Source organism: Sphaerodactylus townsendi, linkage group LG11 (genome assembly GCF_021028975.2).
Source record: "Sphaerodactylus townsendi isolate TG3544 linkage group LG11, MPM_Stown_v2.3, whole genome shotgun sequence".
Taxonomy (NCBI): domain Eukaryota; kingdom Metazoa; phylum Chordata; class Lepidosauria; order Squamata; family Sphaerodactylidae; genus Sphaerodactylus; species Sphaerodactylus townsendi.
The window spans coordinates 45,643,187-45,655,566 of record NC_059435.1 but is presented as its reverse complement, the minus strand read 5'-3'; the positions used below and the strand labels follow the sequence as shown (position 1 = coordinate 45,655,566).

The 12,380-nt window shown below is 42.0% G+C and overlaps 1 protein-coding gene across 1 annotated transcript in view; it reads right to left on the bottom strand.

The window, feature by feature from the left end:
• Positions 1–11,361, bottom strand: part of DGKB (diacylglycerol kinase beta) — a 234,611-nt gene extending 223,250 nt beyond the window's left edge. Inside the window, exons 1-2 of the mRNA XM_048510484.1 lie at positions 11,246–11,361; positions 9,580–9,632 (exon numbers count right to left, since the gene is read on the bottom strand). The gene's annotated coding sequence lies outside the window, so the exon portion shown is untranslated. The remainder of the gene's footprint in view (positions 1–9,579; positions 9,633–11,245) is intronic.
• Between the last annotated feature and the right edge of the window lie 1,019 nt (positions 11,362–12,380).

The following is a 12,380-nucleotide window of genomic DNA, read 5'->3' as shown; positions in this document are numbered from 1 at the left end:
GGGCTCATTTTAATGCCAAACTACAAGATTTGGATTTGCCACTGGACTCTTTACTTATGCTAACTGCTAATGAAATATTTTGTAAAGTAAAAAATAGGCTTTTGAGCAGGTATCACAGAGACTGATGGCCCAAGCGAATGAAGTTTGCTCCCTTATCCATCTGGGAATCCTCCGTCGGTTTACCATTGCAGCCAGCTATCTTCATCTTTTAACTTATCCCAAACTGCGTCATGCTGTTATGCTGGCAAAATGCAACGTGCTTCCTTCCACCAGAAGATTCAGCAAAGAGAATCATATTGCAACCACTGATAAAACTTGCAGTTGCACCCTTGGATTGGAGGAAACTGAACCCTTCGGGGATAGAATGGTCTATCAAATCAAATTCATCATCATCATCATCATCATCATCATCATCATCATCATCATCATCATCATCATCATCATCATCATCACGTCCTTCACCACTGCCCTTTTTACGGATGTGCGGAAAAACTTACTTAAACCCCTTTTGTCTAGCCTAGACAGTATTGCGGATATTTTGCCAAAACTCTGTTTTTGTTAGATAGTAACTCTGTCTCAGTACTGGAACCTACGGCCAGATTTCTCTGTGTTGTCACCACACATTCCAAAATTTTCACTTAAAAAACTTTCAATCCTTTCTTTTTTAAAAGATTGTTTAATGTAATGATCTTAATTTTTATATTCTTCAACCCTAATGCATATTATATATTTTTAAAGGCCATGAAAGGTTTCAATTCAATTCAGTAAGGATCAAATGTCTCAGATATGGCTATGGGATTATTGGCTATCTTGTGTGAGGTCCAATGAGGCCATCATCTAGAATAGTATATCTCATTTTAGTTGTCTGCATTTGAGATAACAAACTTAAATGAGTATAATATTGACCAGTTTGAATGGGTACAGAAATGGAAAACTCATTAAGATCTAAATCTGTTGCTTGAAGGAAAATAGTTCAATATTTAACATTAAATTTAAAATAATGAAGTGAGTATTGCATGTTTTCTTTTTCTGCTTAAGAACTGCTCTGAAATCTCTACAACTAAAAAAATAAAATAAAAGGGTTTTTTAATGTTATGGATGCTAGTGTGTGAATCCAGAATGTTAAAGATGCCAGGAAGATTCTGGATTCACATAAAGCTTTTCTTTTTACAATTACAATTAGGACTCTCTTTTAAATAGCAAACTTAATGAAGTAACCTTTCAGACCTGGCATGACTTTGATTTGCAAGTGAACAATATACAATTCAGGAGATTTCTACAATAAATCTCAAAACCCTTGATTTTCATAGCTCTATATCCTGCATCGTAATTTGAAAGAGTGACTGATTTAAATGCTAAGAAAGAAATTATAAAACTCAGAGCATCCATTTTTAACTGAAAGCATGTCTCTGCATATAACATATCCATATTCCACATTGTTTAAATTACTGCAATTGTATTCATCCTCAAACCATCTCTATTTTCAGGTCCTCTCATTTGTCGTAGGTTACAATCAGAATGGCAGATGATATTTTATATAGATACGATTACATGTATTAGAAAAAATTCTATTGAAATTGTTGGGACTTGCTTGGATGTAATACACCCAGATCAGAAAACCTATGGAGACGTTTCACCATACCCCAGTAAGAGCAGGTTAGAGGCCCTGGTGGACATGGGGGGTTCCCATTGCTTGGCATGGAAACAGCAGCATCTCTTCCTAGAGAGTCAGACATAGGGTTGTTAGATTCTTCCTGGCAACAGGCCAGGGGAACTTACCAAGAGCAGGAGGAAACCTGGGCACTGCAATCACCAGTACTGCAATGATGTTATGGTATTTGGGCAAAAACTCTGTGGTAAAAATGGCTTTTACCATAGAGTTTTTGCCCAAATATCAGTATTGCCAGAATGGCAAAAATGCACTAACATAACTTCAAGTATATGTCAGAAGTGACATTGCCAGTGACAGCAGCCTAAGCCTGCCACCCCTCTGAGCCAGCTGATTGGGTGGGGCCTAGAGTGTGGATCTCCTGTTCATGATGTCCGGCTGGCACTCTACCTGAGGCTACAGGAAGGTAAGGTTGGCCATTAACACCCTAGTAGCTGATCGGATCATACTGGCAGTAATCTGTTCAGTCACCCAAAACTTAATTTTGCCCTGATAAGCAATATAGCAACCTATAACTCTGTAACTCAGTACAGAACCAAATATGGTTCTTTTAAAATATGGGACTAAAAGCCTTCTTAGAGAAATGGTACAGGTAAACAGTTGCCAGCAATCTAGGCACAAAGCATGCAGAGATATATGCCAACGCACTAGAGCAACTGCATAGGATGCCCTTGGGTATATTATTTATACTGTGACCTTATGTGCACCACTTTCTAATAAACAACTGACAACACCATTTGGCTTATTTATTTACTTTACGGATTACTAATCAGCATGTCAATTATCATCAATTTTACATTTCCAGTTATGCAAACAGTCGTTTTCTGGTGATCTCTTGCTCTGAATTTTGATGTAGTTTGGCTCTCTGATTATGAAAGGTTGCTTACCTCCTTCACCATGGACTGGTTACTGAACTGGAAAAGAGCTCACGCTCCTCAGACTACACCCCCAAAATCTTAGACATTTCCCAACTCTACCTATGTAGCTTATTTTTATCATTGCAGGCTAGCAAAAAAAAATAATCTCCAAATAGTAAAACCATATTGATACACTAAAAAACCAAGACTAAAATTCTACTTTATTCATCATGCCAACAGCATGAGAATTTCACACTCAATGTAAACACATGAGATTTTGGGCTTTCCATTTCTGGCGCAATATATAACTGTGAATAATAAACCGTTCTAATTTCACAAAAACAAACAAAAGTTTCCCTCATTTTAAACACACTCATTTTAAGTACAAAAGATACAGAATATTCATTTAATTTTGTGCATCTGCCTTTCTAAGCCCTGAATACCAGTGTCAGGAGGCAACATCAGGGGAACGCCTCAATCTCTATGCTCTCTGTCGGATCTCCAGAGGAACTAGCTGGCCACTGTGTGAGAAGGATGCTGGACCAGATAGACCACTGGTCTGACCCAGCAGGGCTCTTCTTACATCCTGGAGGGAGAATATCTTCTTTAAACTAGCATGGTCTGATCTTGGGAAACAACCTCACTTTTAAATCCCATTCAAATCATCGGGGTTTATTACAGCTAATAATTCCCATTTATTTCTACACATCTGTCTTTGCCAAGGTGATACTGCCTATTAGTTAAGACTGACTTTTCCACATGTCTTCTTCCTGTGAGATGTGATTGATTGACATTTTTAAAGGCTTTTTCCTCCAGATCTTCCTATGTTTGCCTCAGGAAATCCAATTGGCTGCTTTTTTGTTGGCCTTCTAGAGATTGGTCTTAAGACAGGACTGGGCTAAGTGATTGATGTTTTGGGCGCCAGGCTTTTTTGGTTTTGCTTTTAACTGCTGCTTGAGGTCTGCCATTTTAATGTTTTTAGTTTTGATAAGGAGTGTTTCAATTTGGGGGGGGGGTGGATTATAGAGGAATGTAGCTTTATAACAGCACTGTTTCTAATATTTTATATGATATATTGTATTACTTTATATTTAGACTGTTATTCTTTTTGTAAACTGTCTTGAATAATCTGCAAGTAGAAAGCTGAAGTCTGAATTTAGCAAACAAGACAGATAGGATTTAAGCATGAATAACTTCTTTTTTAATTGGGCCCAGGGCAATGCATTTTTCAAATTTTACTTAGCCTTCTTGGGACTATAGCTCCTTTGATTTTTGGTGATTAAAGCATTTTATTCCCATTATTAAACTGATATTCAAATTATTATTCAAATACACCACCTAGCTTCAGCATGAAAAGCGACAACATAGCAATAAATTTTGAATGTTCAGATGATGTGTTTAAATTTATTGTATAGCTCTTTATTGTATGAGACAGAAGACTCAGATTAGTCACTTTCCATTGGCATTAAAGTTGTTCACATGGCATACAATGTGACTAGGGAAAGCACCTTGACAATTTCCCCATGGTAACCATTACTTTGCAAACATAAGTATTGTACTGGTAAGTTCCTCACTTCTACATATGCTATTTTCAGACAGAAAGGCTTTCAGCTATAGAACATTTGTCTTGGAGCAACTTTTGGAAATTTCTGCCTGTTTGGTTTTTAGATAATTTTGATACAATTGGTTTGAAACAATGCAATCATGTGGAAATTATATGCCTGTGTATATATAAGTAGATCATACCAGTTTTGTTCCTTTTCACTCAATTCCTCTTTCATGCCATCCCATGTCCCACATATCAGAATCCCTTTCTGTCGTGCCCTTGACAAACCTTTTCATGAGTCAAAACTCCTCCCTTGTTTCACTTTTGTCTTATTTTTTGACAATTCATATATTGGCATTCTGATTCTGAGGTGGTCATAAGCCTGTAAACAGCTCCCAAATACTGTACCAATCATCTTGGGGTCATCATACATATAAGCTAGGGCACACACTGAGGCAATGTGTTCTAATAGCCAGAGTATAAAACTAGGGATTGGATTCATTGGAATATTTTTAAAGATGGTAGGATTTCTACTTGCACAGCAGAATTTCTGGTCTTCCCCTGCCCCTGCAGCCTAAAATGCCTAAATGAATTTTGGGAGGTATTTGGAGTTGCAGCTGAAAGACAGTGGTGTCACACTGCTCAAGTCATACTACTCAAGCAGAAGTACACTAGTGGAGCCAAACAGAACACCTGGGAGATCTGGATTAAAATCTCCATTCTGCAATGAAGGTCATCTGAATAAACTTGTGCTAGTCACTCTCTCAGTCTCACCCAGGAGTCACCAACCTTGTTGAGCCTGCAAACACATCTAGAATTCTGACACATTATGGTGGGCTCAGTAACAAAATGGCTGCCATGGGAGGTGTAGCTAGCCACAAAATAATTGCCACAGATTAATTTCAATAACACAGCATAGATCCATACCCTTTGGTGGCAAAGGCACCAGATGGAAGACAGCGTTTTCCCTACGCTGCTTTTTTCCGCCTCTTTCCTCCCCTTGGCTGCTGTCCTCTACAGAGGCCACGGGACACGCCTCCTGGCCTCCATCCCTGGAGGTGTCAGGTGTGTGTCCCCTGGCCTCTGTACAGCGACAGCAGCCGAGAGGAGGTAAGAAAAGCAGCAGCCCAGTGCAAAGGTGGCCCCATGGGCCTCTGGGGCACCGAGGCCATTTGCAGAACGGCATGCAAATGGCCCCGGGGGGGTGCACTGACTGCAATATGTCGGTGCACTCCCACTCGCCCGCCCATGCAGAATGGGCCAGAGAGAACAAAACAGTGTTCCACAATAGTTATGAAGAACTTCTATTGCTGGGGAAATTATTTTTTGACAGGACAGGAGAGAGATAATAAGACATTTAGGTCCAGAGGTAAAAGAGCACAAATAGTTCGCTAATTTATGTGACCTCACAGGAATCTTATTCACAGAGCAGGGTTGTGGTTTTTGCTCTGAAGATGGAAAGTTGTTGGGAAAGGATCCCTTAACTATGGGCAGCTCAGGGATCATACCACTGTTGCTTGATGTGTGTGTGTTCACATTGAAAAGAATCCTACCCACAGCCTATTCCTATGTATTTTATTTACTTTATAGTCCATTTTCTCAAAACAGATTACACAGTGTAAATCAATGCCATCAATCAGATATCTAATATCTAATAAACAATGCAATAAAACTAGAAATATAGCAATTTGAAATAGAGTGAAAAATCATTACACGTAATATCTCAGTGCAGAACATGGTATTACAAATGTAGACAGCACTGCAGTAAGAGCAAGATAATGCATACAGCAAACACATAGTTCATAACATACAATGATGTAATCCAGAGTCCTGTTGCTTTTATAAAAACTTCTTCCAGAATTATTCCATTATCATGTAGCATTACTGTCTTTATAAAAAATGCCCTCTTGAACAATTCTGCTTTTACATAGTTTTCAGAATGACAAAAATGTAGGAGCTTTCCTGACATCCTCAGAAAAACCATTCCACATAAAATGATTGCCAATGTGCAGTTGTTGATCTTAAGCATTAGTAAGATGGCACCATTAGAAGCCGTGAACTAACGATTTAATTTTGTGTTCAATTTGTAAATCATTTTTAAAAGTTTTAATAACTGTGACTTGAATACTGGGAATCTCATTTGACATCAGTTTAATAATCTTAAGAGAATGGACAGGTTCCTAACTATAACGCAACAATAGCAAAAATTCAAGCATAGACCAAGGCCCCTTCCGCACACGCTGAGACCAAGGCCCCTTCCGCACATGCAGAATAATGTGTTTTCAAACCACTTTCACAACTGTTTGCAAGTAGATTTTGCTGTTCTGCACAGCTTCAAAGAGCACTGAAAGCAGTTTGAAAGTGCATTATTCTGCATATGTGGAAGGAGCCCAAGAGTTTTAGAGAAATAAATCAATTTGTTCTCCAGACTTAGGTACAGAAAATCACAACCTCAGCTTATTTATGCCCAAACAAAACAAGAATACTGAACAGTTAGGTACAGATGGTTATGATAGGCATTCTTGGTTTGAAAACTGTTTTGAGTTACAGATCTTTCTATTTCCTTTGCTGGAAAATGTAGGAACAAAAGAAGGTTTATTTGCAGTTTCAGTAGTGAATAACTGAAAGAAAGGCTTCCACACTTCTTTAATTCCATAGACTATGTAAAATAGTTGTTTAAGAGAGCATTTTTATATCACTAATAGAGAACAGGGCTGCAGTCTATGCCACAGCGTATGCTATTCCATTAGGATCTTACAGTATTGTTTTCAATTTTTGTGATTCTATTTTCTGGACTGCTTGAAATAGAATATGTGATACTTTTTTCACTTTTTGCATTTTTGTAATCCTAGTCCTGTTGCATTGCTTTATACATCTTTCATGCTATTTGATTATATTGCTTATACCATGCAATCCACTTTGAGTCTCAAGTAGAAAATGAGTCTATAAATATAGTAAATACTGATGGATGCCCCTGCATATACTCAATTTTTTTTTGCTATGGACCTGCTTAGCTGTGGAAGAAGCTAGAGAAAGCTAACTCCTGTGTATACTGCAGACATACACAGCATATTTTTTCAATGTTTGTTTAAATTGAATACTACTGTCTGCAACGAGTATGCTATAATGTGTATAATGATGATACACTATTGAAAACTTTGATATTTTCAGTTGTGTAAACTTTAACTTTATATCCAATATGCTGCTATTGTGAAAGTAAGAGACTATTTGTTTTAATACAAAATGTGCGTTTTCTATTTTCAGTCATTTTTCCTGACTCTTCATTGCCCAAAACCTGAGACACATGCACTAAGCAAAAATTAGCTACAGCAGTTGGCAGCTCTCTCTCCCTTTAGTACTGGCTATCAGAGGCATAGCACCAACGGGGCAGGGTGGGGCACAATTCATATTCAGGCCTAATAATGGGATTGTAAGATGGGGGTCAAAAGTGGGGAAGCTAAAACTCAATGTAAAAGGTAATAACAACAGAAGTTTAAAGCTTCAAAACAAAACAGGCAGGGAAGGGATGGGAAAGCTCTGGCCCTGATTGACAGCTTTTAGGCCAGGGATTACCAATAAGTTATGGCCGATTATGCACAAGGTGACTTCTGCGCTGCGGGGGTGAATATCCATCCTGGCAAGATTTCCTGTACGGATGTATTTCCCAAGCTCCTCTTTCCCTTCTCCCTGCGCTAAATGACATCACTTTAAGTGCTTGGCGCAGGGAGATCACACAGCACCCCATTTAATTTTCTTCTCCACCAGAGCGGGGGAGATTTCTTAGTGAGCCCAGCCTTGCCCCGACATCTTTCCTCCACCCACCACTAGCCCAACTAGCTTCACCCCCCACACTCTCCCTCGCACTTCCATACATGCCTTCCCCTTTTCCCTTCCCTGTTGTGAGTTGGTCCTACTTCCTTCTCATTGTGCCAGATCACTTTTCTGCTGCCTGTTTATTGCCCTGACTGCCCCCGCCCCCCTGCTGACTTCTATGTGCTGGGACAAACAAGATACAGAACAGTTTGCATATAACAGAGCACGGGAAAGTGACAGCTGGGAATCAGGAGAGCATTCCAAAAGGCGGGTCACGTTGTTCCAGGTGGTCTACACCCCACCATTACTGCTCCCCTTCCTTCCCACCAGAGAACAGAAACAGTGGGCAGGTGGCAGGCAAGGAATCTTTTTCAGATGTATTATTTCAATGTTCGATATTTATTATATAATATCAATATTAAAAAGATAATCATTGTACAACTGGGATTTTTTGTGCATTTTCAAACCAGATCTTCATCTTCCCCCTTCACCAAAAAAGCTCCAAAATGATTGCAAAGAGATTTCTCCAGCCATTGTTGGATAACCACTTCCATTGCAGTCTACCCACCATTGGTGAAAAAAGCACTCATCCCTGAAATTTCCAAGTGATATAAACTACAATATATGATACATAAGATATTTGAATTATTATAGTCATTGGACTCGTAGGATGAGGGGTATTTTTTTCTGGAGAGGAAGGGGATGTCCAATCATATCCAATGGGAACATGCACATGGCTGGACTGGGATGAACAGGGCAGAGCTACAAATCCAATGAACATAATGCTGCTCAGCCCCACAATAAGAAATACCAAACCCCAGGATAATACCTGCCCTGCCACAGACAAGAAGCTGAGGAAACAGGGCAATGGTTAACAACATAAACATGCCCCAAAACAAAGGCTGTACAGTGAATGCTACTTCTGCTCACAGTAAGCTCCCTGTGCATAATGGGTCTATTGCCTGATGGTATAATCTTCTTTGAGGGGTATACTGGGAGACACGGTCTCGCAGGTCCAAGACCATTTGGGGCTTTAACTGTCAATATCAAAACCTTTAATCTGATCTGGTTCTTCATCCAGAATCAGTACAGATGGCAGAGAACCAGCTGGATATGCACCCTCCAGCACCGCCATATTCTGGACCAGCTGGAGTTTCCAAGTCCACTACAAGGGTAGCTCTGTGTAGAGGGAGTTACTATAGTATAGTCTAATCTGGAGGTTACATGGATCACACTGGTTAAATCAGGACAGGATAGAGACCAGTTGCTGGACCTGGTGAAGGTGGAAAAACACCTTTCGAGCTACATTTGTGACCTGTGCTTCCATTGATAAGGAAGCATCCAGAGTCACTCCCAAACTTGTGATGGTCTGTGCTATTGTCAATTGCACACCATCAAGAGTTGGTAATTGGCACTCCAGTCCTGAAACACATCAGCCAAGCCACAGGACCTCTGTCTTTGAGGGCCTCAATTTCAGTTGACTCTGTCTTAACCATTTCACCACAGCCACCAGACAACTGGCCAGTATCACCAGGGCAGTATCTAACTGGCTGTTCATCAGCAGATATAGCTGGGCATCATCTGCATACTGATGAGAACCCAGCTTGAAACTCTGGACAAGCTGGGTGAGGAGATACATGTAGATATTAAATAGCACTGGAATAGAGGATTGCCCCCTGGGGGACTCTACCCACCAAAAGGTGTTGTGATGACATCCTCTCTCCTTGTACTATCCTCCGTCCTCAACCTTGGAAGAAAAAGAGCAGTCATAGCAAGGCTGATTATACCCTTAAACTTCATAAACAAGCCAAACAGTACAATTCTATACGCAAATTATAAATGAAACATTTTATGTTGCTAAAAGAGTAAAATAAGCTTAGGATTGGTTAGAAAGTTGTTATTTCATTGCCCCTACACACACACAAATGTCACCCTCCCCACCCACCCCCAAAACCCCCACCAGTTTCCTCTAGCTTCCATTGTCCTAGAATGTTTACATTTCTACACTTCATAGCTCCCACAGTAGAAATGAACTCTATACCGACCACAGCACATGGCTTTTCTATTTAGCAAATCACGTTTAAATTTAGAGCCACCGTGGTTCAAGCGTTGGGCTGGAACCATGCAGAGCTAGGTCCAGATCCCCCTTTTGCCATGCAGCTGTGCTGAATTCCCTTGGATCAGTCATTCTTAGCTCAGCCCGACTTACCTTGTGGGGTTGTTGCAGGGATCAAATGGAGAAAGGAATGACCACATAAGCCAACCTGACCACCTTAGAAGCATAGATTGAAAGGCAACAGTGTCTGATTTCTCTGGTTTCAGAGCTATTCCACTTTTACAAAAATACATACAGAGCTATCCTAAGTAGAATTGCACCCTTCTAAGCCTGTTGATTTTAACATATGGAGAAGGGTATAACTGTTTAGGATCAGGCATATAAACACTCATGCTGTTTGAAAACTAACACTTCCAAAAGATATTTATAAAACTGATGGCTTCGTTCGCATATTTAATCACAAATGACAAGAACTAAAGCATCACCAGAGTGTGAAGCGCTGTCAGTAGGTGACAGCCTACAGGAGCAAACATCCCAGGTAAGCGAGTCGTTCTTCTACAGTCATTGGGGAAAATAGGAAACTGCCACCTCGTCCAACAAAGTTTCCAGAGGCTGGCAGAAGAACAGGAATAAGCATGTTATTGCGTGTTATTGCTAGCATACCTAAAATCTATATAGTAACGTCACTGTGACATAAGCACAGCCACGTCACGAATCAGGCCGTCGACTAGACTGGCAAAGATGAGACTTTCACTCAGAGGGATGAACAGCAGAAGATCCCGGTTGCTCCAACTTTTCCGCCTCCCTTTGCCTTGGCACAGATGTGTCCCCAAACACGCAGCAGGCGACACGAAAACATACGCAGCCGAAGGCAGCGAGAAAATCAGCCACCCAAGCGGGAGGAGGGGGGGAGAGAAGAGGCTTGATAACTTGCTGCAGTGCAATGCAGAGCGAAAATATGATGGCATTGGGAGGGGGGGGGGGAGCGAGAGCAACAACAACAACTCGGCTCCCAGCCCTGCAAAACAGCCAATGGCTTGATTTTTGCAGCGGGGGTTGCCACACTCGAGCGCGCTCGCATCAGGTCCTTGGAGACATTCTCCGAGCCTTCTCGCAAAGCACAAGCACCCTCTCCAAGGAACAGAACAGGCTACCCTGGACCAGGGCGGAGAGGCGCTCTAGCCCACGCTCAGCACTCCCTTGAGGATAGGCTGGGGAGCAGACAAGGTCCAAGCCCTCCTTATCCTCTCCCCCACCCCCATCTCCCCAGAACTCCAATGCCTCTCCCGCCAAAACGCAGTTACCTGTTGTCCGCGGATGGTATCTTCCCTTACAGCTCTGCCGCCGCTTATTATACGAGGCGCTTCGGTTTGGGCAGTGCGCGCGCGCGCATTCTCTCCCGGCCGTCCACCTCTCCCCCCCCCGCCCGCCCGCCCGCCCGCCCGCCCCCGACTCAGGCGAGCAAGGAAATAGAAAGCGGGGCGGGAGTGAGGGGAAGAGATGCAGAGTTGCGCTCCTGGCGAGGAGTCTCAGCTGCTGCTCGGTCTCCAGAGGCGAGACGAAGCTATCCCATTTTAAAAATATCGGCAGTCCCCGCTCTCCACGCAGGGGCTGTCGTGTCCCCGGCCGCTCATTATGAGCGGAGACCCCACTGAGCTCTCCCTTGTCGGACAGCAGCCTCCCTCCCGCGAAGTTTAAGGATGCTGCTCCTTTAAGGGACTGGGGGTTTAGCTTTCGGGACTACTGTGTACATTCCGGTCCCAATGGAGCTCTTCTGCACCGGCCACCGCTGCCAGATCCCAACAATGTAGGCTTGCGTGACATCCAAGAAGTCAAGTGCCATATCTTTGCGCATGGCTCCCTGGCAGGGGAGCCAAAAACAAGGGCATTGCTGCAGCTGCCGTGAGGGGGGTAGTGATCCACACAACTTAACGAGGAAGGAACACGCTGGATTTGAAAAACTTTGTGTAGCGACTGCAGTATGTTAAAGAGATTACATAACACCAGCAGAATCCAACCAGTTTGCAGCCCGGTCCACATTTACCTGCCAAAAGCTATCGAAGACTAGGAGGGGTGGGGGGACCTTATTATAACTTGTGAAAGTGGTATATAAATGCTGAAAATAAGTAATACATGCACAGGGGTGGATACCTGGTGAGTACCCGTGGATATTATACAATCGTTTATCAAGCACCGGTCGTGCACTAGTCCCTTGCAAATCGAGCATGTGCATGTTTTCACAGATCCCACATCTGCTTTATTCAGTGAGTATTACTTGCAATTAATAATACATATGGAGGGAGGCAAGATGAATCAATGACACCGTGTGGCTTCACTGTTTACCATTTACAGAATGCTGGAACAAGCATACACTGTCTCAAGAGATGAAGGTAGCTGCTACCTTCAGACACCTACATTAAATGACTTCCTAGAGATTGA